This window comes from Acomys russatus, chromosome 21 (assembly GCF_903995435.1).
Source record: "Acomys russatus chromosome 21, mAcoRus1.1, whole genome shotgun sequence".
NCBI classification, from domain to species: domain Eukaryota; kingdom Metazoa; phylum Chordata; class Mammalia; order Rodentia; family Muridae; genus Acomys; species Acomys russatus.
Window position 1 is genome coordinate 31,933,863 of NC_067157.1, and position 12,078 is coordinate 31,945,940.

The window sequence follows — 12,078 nt, forward strand, 5'->3', positions numbered from 1 at the left end:
CAGGAGCCGCTGGGCACTGCACACACCAGGATACAAGTCAAGTGACAGAATGCAAGCAAATCCCTCTGATATAAGCAATGCCAGGAGACTCCATGGTATAAACACAACCATGTGTCTTCTGCATTCTTGGCCCAGAGAAAAAGGAAGCAAGTGTAAGCACTTATTATTGCTTTAATTTGCATCGTTTCAGGATAATTCACTGTGTAGTCATAGATATTTGACATAGATGCATCTAATAGAAGAAGAGCAGAGGCCAGGTGGCCAGGTGGATGGCATAAATAGCCAGGCAAGTGTTGGCAAGGGTCTGGATGGATGCTGGGAACTACAGATGGATGGCAAAGTAGGAGGATCCTGGTGATATTTAGGAACAGAAATCTGCATGAAGTTGAGAGGATGTGGGAGGTCTAGGCACATGCAATTATTCTCAGCTTTCTAGCCTTGCTGGGTGGATGCCAAAGATTAAAATAGAAAGGCAGGAGGATGGTACCCAGAATTGTGAGTTTGATCTCGAGGTACACTGCAGTTTCTAGTGGATGTAGTGCCCAGGACCACCAGCACCAGCATCCAGAGCCTACTTCAAAGACCTCTTATCACTCAGCTCCTGGACTATCCCACCATGCTCAACGCAGCTATCTCTTTCTTACATCTGCAGATGCTGTGTTTCCTGGGATCAAGACTTTCTGGTTGTTTTGGCGATCTCACATTTTCTCCTCATTGTTGCAGCCATTGCTTCGCTAGTGCTAGGGCTCTATAGGACACCACTTCTGCCTGCTCCTTACAGTGTTCCCAATGCTCTGTTGCAAGGCTCCAGATTCTAAGATTTGTCTCCTAATTTGTGACCAAATGAAGCTTTGTTATAAAAGTTTATAATGGACATACTAGCTATTACAGCCATGTGTTCAAATTTCTAGTTGAAAAGACTGTGTTCTGATGAACACAACTTTCATTTTCTGTGATTGATGTAACCCTATATGTGTGCACATAAAAACAGTCACACAGGCACATACATACATACATACATACATACATACAAGAAGCGTGTGGCACTGAGGTATGGGACCCTGAGAGGCTGAACAGAGCTTGCTGCTGATGTGCAGGGGGCATGAACACCAGAGAAGAACAACTGTTTGCTGTATAAAGTCAGTGGACTTGGAAAAAGCAGACCATCCCCTAGTGTCTCCCAGCAGATACAACATTCCAGCTGAGTAGGTGTGCATCCCCTTAAGTTTTGAGGGCCCTGGTATCACGTAAGTAATCCCCAAGAGCAGATGACATCATACACTTAGTTAAACAAGCATCCCTGATGCTCATGTCATCCTGCATTATAAGTTCCAGTTCTAGGAAAAGTAGCTGAAATTGCCTCTTCATTTTTAAAATAGGAGATCAGTAGTTGGTGGAGAACTGTTCATTCATTTTTAGTTTTAAAACTTGGACCAAATTTAGAGTATACTTTAGACCTCTTCTGAGCATCCTCTGGACTATCCATGGACCATAAGATGTTCAGGAGACCATCTAAGTGTGAATGTTAAAGATTACTTGAAAGATATTATAAAGCATATATTTTCTTGGTGGCGGTAGAATAAAAGTAAGAAAAGTTTACAAGAAAGTAACTTCATTTTATTCTGTTATCACCATATGTTAACTAAATAGCACAACGTTCTGACAGGTCACTACTGTTAATTTCATATTAACCTCATCAACTTGTATAGTATTGGCCTAGGAAAAATGTCAGAATTCCATTAATTCATGTTAAAACAGGTTTTCTAAGAGTTTTTGTATAGCATTACATACTTTTAAAGACCTATGCACATGTGTGTCTGTGTGCTTGTGTGTATGTGTGTGTGTGTACGGGCTAAGAGGGAAAGAAAGAGAAGTTAGACAGGGTCTCACTATATAGTCTAGGTTGGCCTCAAACTCATAGGCCTCCACCTGCGGCTAAGGGATAGGATCACGATCTTGAGTCACCATGACTAGCACATATCTTAAATAAAAGCCTTGTGGAAACTTCTCAAGCATTTCAACACTGTACCTATTGACCTATTGCCACACAAGGGAATTGCGAACGAGGACAAACATGATAAACAGTGCAACAATAGGGTACTGTGTGTCCGTGTCATTCTCATGAGCTGCGTTTTTTTCTGGAAAGACTGAAAGACCCCTTAGGAAAGTTTGGCACTCTAAGTAGATGCACTGTGCCTTCTTGGCATGGAATACTTGTTATAGCTTGCTTTTTGGTTGCTATGATAATACACCAAGGCCAAAAGCAACGTGAGAAAGTTCTCAAAGTTCCGGGGGTTGGAAAGCCACAATCAAGGTGTCGATGGAGTCGGGTTCTGGTGACCGATTCCTCTCCGACTTTTAATCAGCTGTCTTCAAGCTGTATGCACACATAGTCTTTCTTTGATGGGTATGTGCAGATGGAAAACCTTTTGTCTCTTTAAGTTCACTTATCCAACCATGAAAACAACATCCTTACGACTTACTCTAAGCCTGAGCACCCCCCCAAAGGCTCCATCTTCCCACACCATCACTGTGGGCAGCAAGGCTCAAACACATACATGTTGGGAGGGAACACAAATGTTCGGCCTCCAAGTACATGAAAGTCATATTATACATCAATATGGTACTGTTAGGCAAAGGATTTAACATGTAAGTAACCAAGGTTTAAAGAAAATGTTTTGAAGAGATAAAGTTACTTTTTAAAAATCTTTTAGAAACGTACTTACAGTGATACGTTATCAATAGGGTAACTAGATCACTCTGCCCAGAACCTGGGACTAAGTATGATGATTTAAAAAAAAAAAAAAAAAAGGCACCTGAAACAATAACTTTCCAACACACGAAATGAGATCAAATGAACTATGCACAAAGGTTCTTGGCCAGGGCAATCCTTTCATATGCATGCTTTAATCCCTAATTCCTTGTCTCATTATGTAACAAACTGTTGCATAAAGTTGTATATGATGTAAAAGCTATCATCGGGTAGTGTGGTGAGACAACTGGCTTTAATCTAAACAATGTGCTCACACTTACTGCCATGGCAGTATATCATTCTACACCTGGCTTTTGGTACAATATATGGGACTCTTGATCTACAGGTTAAGCAAGCCACTTGTTCAACAAGGAGCAGAAGGGTGAACAGATTTCTCACCTAGCAGTGGCTGCAGGCAAGTGAGTACACAGCCACAGTGTAGCTGCCAACTGTTTTGAGAAGAGCAAGTAAGTGTGGGAGCCACAGGCACCCTCAGGGGCATGTGACCCTGTAACAGGTGTTTTAAGCAAGCTTCCTGGAGGAGGTGCTATCTGTAGGATTAAGTGCTAGCCCTATGAAGAAATGGGGAAAGAGGAGTGGTGTTCAAGAAGAAGATTGAAGTGTTCTAAGCAAAGAGAACAAGGCTGGACGGACAAAATCCTACACGTTAAGGCAGCGGTTCTCAACTTTTCTAAACTTGCAGCCCTTTAATGGAGTTGCTCATGGTGTGGTGACCCCCAACCACAAAATTATTATGTTGCTACTTGATAACTGTAATTTTGCCAGTTATTGGTCATAATGTGTAAATATCTCATATGCAGGCTATCTGATCTGTGACCCCCCCAATGGGGTCATGACCCACAGGTTGAGAACCACTGCCCTAGAAGATGGTGATGGCCATCCACTCCAGGGTTGTCAGAGCACTGCCAATGTCATAGCCGGCCATTGCTGTAGCAGCAACATCTGTGTTCCATGGCTCTATCCCTGTGGCTTCATCACGATGTCACACCTCATTGGAAAGGTGGCTGCTTATCTGCCAGTGGAGTTGTGGCCACCATGTTTGGAGCAACGGGATTCCTGTGTCAATATGTTGTCAACCCATCTTGGATGGATGGGGTCACAAATGATCATACCTTACTGGTATGATACATATGGCATCATGCACCTTTGCCTCGTGGGTGACCTGGACCAGATTATCTTTCTGGAATGGGGCGAGCAAGACAAGAATTGTATGGGACAATAGTATAGCATAGCCACATGGCCATCAATCTTATTGGGCGGGACTGGAAACCAGACACTTTGAGGACACTGGGGCTGAGAGATTCATTCACTTTTCACACCTGAAAGCCAGTATGAAGAGTACTTCTAGGTGCCTGAGAAACAAGGTATGGAAGGGAAGGGAGTGAGAAGTATGTTTTCTGAACCCACCATCATTGGCTATCTGACATCTTTGGAAGGGAAGACAGGCTCCTCCACCACTTTGCAAATATTCATTGGTTTGGCAGTGTGCCTCTTGTTTCTTTGGGCTTTGAGACAGTGAAACAAATCGTATATGTTGCAGATGTTTCCAAAGAGATTGTTAACATAGTTAAAGATCCAGATGCCAGAGGGAAAACCTTTGCCTTCATCAGAACTGCTCTGTCACCTGGTGCAGTACATCTATGGCATGGCCCGTAAGATCTTCATCCTCTACCCCTTGCCACCATTTGTCTATAGGTGGGCTGGCTGACTCTTTGAAGTGAGTCCATTTGAGCCCTGGATGATGAAGGACAAAGTAGAGCAGACACATATCTCAGCTGTGACATGGCTTGGCCTGTCCAGCCTAGCAGATCCTGGTATTCATTCAGCCCATACCATGGGGATGCAAATCTACTGAGGGGCTGTGATGGCACCACAGTACCACTGGCTGCCTTCTGAGAGCAAGGAAACAGATCCTGCCAAGACAGTCATCTACGAGTGTCATCCAGGTCACCTGTGTTCTTCAGAGGACCTTGTACATAGTAAGCGAGGTTGCTTTATTAAATATCTGAGCAATCAAAAAAATAAAAGAGAACCACTGCCCTAAGGGAAGACCACTGCTTGGCTATACCAACAGCCTAGAAGAGGGGTGGAGTTAAAAAAATGACGCTTCAGGAATACAATAAGTCATATGTATATATTTGTTTTCCAACATATGTTGAGTAACAGAATCATTCAATATTATGTTTTCCTTAAAATACTATTTTGACCTCAAGATTGAGAAGAGCATAAGTGATGGACAAGGAAGACTGAGGACATATTACTAAGGTGGCGTATAAAAAATCAGTTAGACAGGAGGAAACATTCAATAAATATATTTTATATCACATTAACTTTAATAATAATAATATACACTTGAAAGCTGTTAAGGGATTTTTAACTGCTCTCACCATTAATAATGTGAAATGGGAAGCTAAAGAGATAGATTAGTAGTTAAGAGCACTGGCTGCTCTTCCAGAAGACCCAGGTTCAATTCCCAGCACCCATATGGCAGCTCACAACTGTAACTCTAGTTCTAGGGAACCTGACCCGCTCACACTCGCATATAGGAAGGCAAAACACCAATGTACATAAAAATAAAATCATTTAAAAAATGTTATTCATAAAGATATCTTAGTTTAGCACTTAATAATATATGTGCATTTCAAAATGTCATGTCTTACACCATATAGGTATATTATTTTGCCAACTAAAACACTTCTGTGTAACTTCAGTATTTTCCATCTTCAAATGAGCCATTTCTATTAATAATATTCTCACTGGTGTTTGGGATCTCAGAGTTGTTGGAGGCTGGTGTGATGTATTCTGATGCTAATCACTGGCTCACAAGGTCTTGTTACTGCCCTGAACTGTCCTAACTGATTGGCTGGGCAAGGAAGAAGGAAGAAGAAAGAGGCAGAGTAAGGTTTCCCAGACTTCAGGGACACAGAGGATTTTAGGAAGGAAAGCAGTCAGAGACAGAAAGAGGATCTTGGGGAGGAGACAAGAGAGGAGGAGGAAGAGAAGGAAGGAGGCCACCATGGGTGAGGTGGAGTAAGAAGCACATGGCCAGAGTAGATGGAAGATTTGGCCCAGACAAAAACATTAGCAAGTGTTTGGGATTATGGACAGGACGTAACTCAGTAGAAATTATTAGACACAGATGGCATTGGATTGGGGCAGGAAGATATGGGAGGTATCATTTAGGGGATTAATATCTGCTCTGCCCCAGGTGAACCATACATCAGGTGTCTGTGTTTTCATTGATTGATAGCGGGTTAGAAAATACCATTGTAATAATTATAGGGCTGTTAATAAACATTTACTAGAACCTACCTTTAAATTAACAGCAACACAGAGTGATATTTTTTTGGTTTTGGTTTTTGTTTAACACAATTTCACTGAAATGTTGGAGCAATTATGAATCAGGTATATTCCCACATCTTAAATTAATGTAGAAGATTTAAAATTTTACTGAGAAGCATGAATTGTTGATTCATACAGCCTTTATTGAACAAATAGTTACTGAATATCTACTTTATTCCACACTGTTCTGGTATCAGAGAACTGGAAAGAATGGTGAAAATTCTGTAATTCAGTTTCTAAAGTGATAGAAACAAGGCAGAACCCAAAACACATAGAAACAAAAAGTCTCAGGATAAATCAGTCAAGTAGGTAAGATTCTGGAGCAAATATCAATGGAGCCAGGGGACAGGTCAGCATCTCTAAGGTATCCTGTGGCTGGCACGGATCTCCCACAGTGGTGGTGTATAAGCCACTTCACTTCTGGGCAACGCTTTCCAAAATCCAACTCAAGTCTAATCATGAGAAAAGAGACAAATAGATACTGGGGACTGTGCTGTAAAATAGTATTCTTCAAAACTGTCAGTGCTGAAAAAGAAGGAAAGACTTCATAGCTGACCAAAGGAAGCATTATGACTAAACTACGCATTATGGCATTGTGCCCACGAGCCTGGAACTGAAAAGCAACATTGCAGGAAGAATCTGATGATATCCAAAATAAAGCCTGGAGTTTAGTTCCCATACAGTGCTCTAATGCTTGAGTGGGAAGGGTGACTCTCGCCGGGGTACAGCAGCCCATTCTTAGTTACAGAAAGAAAACACAGCCTTGACGTGAGCTATCTCCCACCTCCTTTCTGTCTAAGTTGCTGAAGTAGCAGCAGTGAGCGTGTTGGCAAGGAGTCAAGATGGAGGATGTTTTAGGCTAGAGGAGACCTCAGGTGGTGGGAAGACAGATGCCAGGAATTTAAAGTGAGAACAGTAATGGCACTTTGCCCTTCCTGCTCTATTCAAGCGACCAAGTTAAAACACCAGGCAGGTGGAGAGCTGTGGCTTAAGCACACTAAATTCACTTCTTAAAACAGTTTGGCTCTCTCATCTGAGTCAACTCTCATGCTGGGAATCCACAGGAGTGACTGCAGAGCTCTCGGTGTGTATCCCCTGCCATGCTGAACTCTCCACTCTCACATAAGTTATGTCACCTACAACAAGGATTGCATGCCATCGCTACCACCATCTTATAGGTTAAGAAACTGAAGCTAAGTCTTTGCCCAAACATGGACGTCTACTAACAGAAACACTTGAGAGGTGAGTGCAACACTTCCAGTCAGCGTATGGTCCAAGGGAAGACGTTACAGTTTGGGCACATTGTGCAGCTTATGGGCATGCTTGGCAGTCTCAGGTAGGTGATGAGTTATCTTATTTACACCACCCACAAGATTAACATTTGTAACCAAATTGACTCAGTGCTAATGCACATTTCAGTGTATGTGGGTCTATCAATCATTTGCACTCTGGTTTAAATGGCGACGGCGGCTGCTGTTGCCTCATGGCAGAATAACCTTGTGACTTGGTAGTGGTGCAAAGTGATCATCCTGACTCCACATCCACACTGACTTCCCGAAGAGTCCTGCTTCAAAGATACATGGAAAACAGGTTCTTGGACTTCGACCACATGACTTTGAATGTCAGGGCCCATGGTGAGCAGCTTAAGTGGAAAGGGCATTCTTATGCCAGCATTTCTGAAAAATTCATAACAGAAACAATTGGAAAGATCTTTTCTAGGCCAATGTTTCACCACCGAGCTGGCTCAAACCCAGTCTCTTTGGAGGGTTTTGCTTTGTTTTGTTTTGTTTTTTAATTCTTTGAGAGTTTCAAGCATTTATAAGCTTTATCCTGTTCTAATGTGGTTTTAATTTCTTGGGAAGAAATCCAGAAATTGGTTCTAAGCTGCTACTTTTGGGAAAAAATGACTACCAATGACTACTGCTGGCTCAAGTGAGTCAGCAGGAATCCGCATGCATGTTTTGTGCTGGCCTACTGTGCACCATGCTCCGCTAGCCACTTTGCAGATATGAGAACATTGTATTTTCACCTCAACCCAGTAAAGTGGCTTTTTGGGAGCTTGAACAAGTTACCCAAAAGTTCTCTCTTGAGAGAGATGCTTGCTGGGATTCCAACCCTCTTCCCAAGGATTAATGACCTCAATTAACTAGCAAAGAATCCCCTCCCACCTCATGTGTGTGTGTGTGTGTGTGTGTGTGTGTGTGTGTGTTGTGTGTATGTGTCTGTGTGTCAGTATGTCTGTATGTTTTTGTATCTCTCTGTGTTTGGATGTGTATATCTGTGTGTGTCTTTGTATGTGTATATCTGTATGTGTGTCTTTATGTGTCTGTATTTGTGTGTGTATTTGTCTGCCTCTCTGTCTGTGTATTTGTATGTGTGTCTGCCTTTGTGTGCCTGTATTTGTATGCATGCATCTTTGTGTCTGTGTGTCTCTCTGTATCTGTATGTGTGTGTCTTTGTGCATGTGTCTGAGTGTCTTTGTGTCTGTATGTGTCTATATATGTATGTGTGTGTATATATGTATATGTATGTATTGTGTGTGTCTGTGTATCTATATGTGTTTGTATGTGCCTGTGTGTGTGTGTGTGTGTGTGTGTGTGTGTGTGTGTGTGTGTGTGTGTGTGTGCATTTCTATTTGGATGTATCTAGCCAAATCCCCTTTTACAAATGACCCAACTTTTCCACACACACAAAAATATGCTTCAAGTTTATTTTATTCTTTTTATTCTCTAAATCAGGAAACGAAACTTGATTGTCAGTAAGCATTCTCCTGGGCATATTGTGGCTTACAAATGAGGCCAAGAACAATAATGCTGAATTTTCCCTGCACTCGGGGGATCATCTTCTCAAACAGGTACATCATCCTGGCACGCTCCCAGGCCGTGAAGAATTGCCAGTTGAGGCTCGTGCAGCTTGTCATTCTTTAAAGATAAAGCTGACCCTCCAGACAGAAGAGACGTTAGCAAGCACAGCCGAGTCACTGGGGGTCACAGTCTCCGCATGATGGATGGATTTTCACAGCCTAGTTCTCCAGTGCTCTCCAGCCGTCACTGTCACTGCTTACACTAGATGTTCTACCTGTGCTTGTAGCTGATGTCATCACAGCGAAGCATCTTCAGATGGACAGAAACATGTCAGTGCTCTAGTTTGGATCCAGGCACCACACAGCTTGAAATTGTATGCTCTCCTTGGGAAAGTAAAAGAAGGTGCCCTGATGATATAGTAAAATATATTCTAGAGACTAAAGATTGCCCTCTCAAGTTTCTTTCTTCAGTTCAAAGCTGCTTTCCTGGAGCAGACTTGTTACAAGCTCCGAGTGTCCACTACAGCTTTTCACTGGCCATGCAGCTCTAGCAAACACTGGGTTGTGACCAGTTTTGTCAGTCCTTAGGGTATTGTCCAGGGAGCCAAGAAAACACACTCTCCACAGTGGGGAGATCACATCTATTAGCATAACAAGATTAAGGACAGATGAGGCCACCTGGGCCCTTACACCAACCTGGTAGCCAGCAGTACTGATGCCACGAAACACTGGCCTGGGCTGCCCTAAATGCTAAGTTCTTAGTAAATCTATTCAAGAAAGAATACTGAAGCCAGATTGAAAAGAAAAGCTGCCAGCCAGTCCCTCAACCCTTTTTGGGGGGACTAACAAGATAAAATCATACTGAATTTTTAAAACTCTTTTGGAAGCCAACAAAAAAATAGAATGGCCAGGTTGTTATTTTACAAAAACTGTGTTTGCTTTTCTTCATTTCTCTTTTAACCTGGCTATCACACAAATGATTGAGACCTTATTTTATTATTTTAACAAGCTTCACAGCACAAGAACTGAGCAGTTATTATTCTAGCCTTAACCCTCTGAGCTAATTTGGTTTCCTCCCAGTGCACAACCCATTGATACTCACACTTTGTAGCTTTCCTGCTCCAGCTCCTCTCTCCACACATTTTCTGGACCTCTGCCTGTGGTTGAATCCCCACCTTCTTGTCTCTAAGTCCTCCTCCCCTGGCTAGCAGGAAGTCCAGCCCTATTCTCTCCCCTGCTCACTGATTGGCTGTAAGCTGTTTATTGGCATATCAAAGGACAATTGAGGAGCAGAGTTTACACAACATTGTGACAGGAGAGTCTCAGAACAAGCCTTGCAAACAGACAGGGGGGATGAGGGGGCACAGAAATCAGCATTTGAACTACACAATAACCTTATGCCTACAACAGGTAGGCCAGAGTGGAGCTTTCCCTGACTAACATTTCAATATAATGGAAGTGGTCAGGTAATTTCTTCACACACCAAAAATCAAGGGTTCACAATCAAAAGCGCAAATCTCTGACATTTGTAACCATCATCTTGCATTCAGTTTGAATATCCTCCCTTCTGGACTCTTCTGGCCAACCTGCATTCCAGTTTTTTAAAGAAGAAAGCTTTTCCTAGTATTCATGCTCCCAGACCCCAGATCATCACTTACTCTGATCTTTCTTAGCAAACCCAAATCACTGAGGGAAGCTGCTAGCTCATTTTGTTTACACAGTGGGATAGCTCTCACTAGGAAGTCTCCCAAGGACTCGGGCCAATGGTTCAAGATTCCAATATTTTAGTATCAAGGAGTGCCAACCCCTTTAAAGGTAGCTTACATCAGAAGAGGCAATGCCTAGACTGAAGAAGCCAAGCTGGATAGAATAAACCTGAAGTGCATCACTTCTAAGCAATATCCTACAACCTAATTTGCTTCTCCTTGCCCCCCTGACCTGGGAAAACAAATCCCATAAGTATGGCAAAGTGGCTGGCCGGTAGACCTGATCTCACGACAGCCTTACTGATCGGTGTAGAAAGAAGCCATTTCGCCTTGGGAGATGCAAAACTTTACCCACAGGAGGGCCAACGAAAACCACTGACCTCTGACTCTACCTGTAGTTACAAGGGGGAAAACACTGGAGCTCTGTGTGGGTGTGCTTAAAATCACAGCTTAATGTGTGGGAAAGATCAATGCTGTGGTAAGGAGCATTTGCTGCCTTCCTCTGCCAAGGTCAAGGTCACGTCAGAGCCCTAAGCATAGCCTCAAAAGAGAAAGATGGCCAAGCCATCCCTCTGACAATGGAAACCCTTCATGAAATCTGAAGCAATTTTTCACGAGGAAATGTTTTATGCTCTACCTGGCTAGAGAGGAGACGACGCCTGGCAAGAGCCCTCATGTCTCAAATGCTGTGAGAGCTTCCCAGAGCCACAGGCCTGACCTTAAGCAACTTCCTTGTTTATCTCCTTAGTTTTATGATGCCACTGAAATGTTGCTAAGACTCCTTTAGAACCCTTTCTATGACCTTGAGCCCAGCCTCTTAGTCAATAAACAACTGACTCGCTAACCACTTGTTTTGCACTCTCTGTGCTGGACAGTTGGCATTTAAGTACCTGGGTACTGGCAGCAGGCCACAAGGATTTGAGTCCTGACCATATTACTTAGCTGTTAGTGAACAAGTTGGGTCTGTTTCCTAGTTTGAAAAATCAGGTACTAACAATAACAGTAAAGAAAAAAAAACCAATAACAGTAAAGATCTCAAAGGAGCTTATATGCAAGTGAGCACTGTTACCTTAGGGAACCTATCGACCTTCTTCCAGGAAACACTGCATCAGAAGTCTCCCTCGCAGAGAGCGAGTGCACAAAGACTTTACCACTAAGATTAAATAGTAACTTAAGAATCATCTGTGAAATTCTTTAGGAAACATGAAATTTAGAAACATTAAAATCCAGCATTTTGCTCAGACTTTCAAAGAACATGAGCAGCTTTAGGAAGCAGGCTGCCTGTCTACGCACGCGTCCTTCCACGGCTCAGCCCCTCAGGCCACACCACCACCCCCAGCATTTCTCTCTAACTTCAGTTGAGTGTAAACGCAGGCCGCTCTCCGCCACTGTCCTGCCCGTGTCTTACTGGACAATGTAGTCTCCACATGTGCTGGCCTGGAGCGTATATGTGA

The 12,078-nt window shown here is 42.9% G+C and overlaps 1 pseudogene; it reads left to right on the forward strand.

Annotated features, from left to right (window-relative positions):
• The first annotated feature begins 3,639 nt into the window (after positions 1-3,639).
• LOC127204970 (NADH dehydrogenase [ubiquinone] 1 alpha subcomplex subunit 9, mitochondrial-like) lies at positions 3,640-4,628 on the forward strand (annotated as a pseudogene).
• Positions 4,629-12,078: the final 7,450 nt, after the last annotated feature.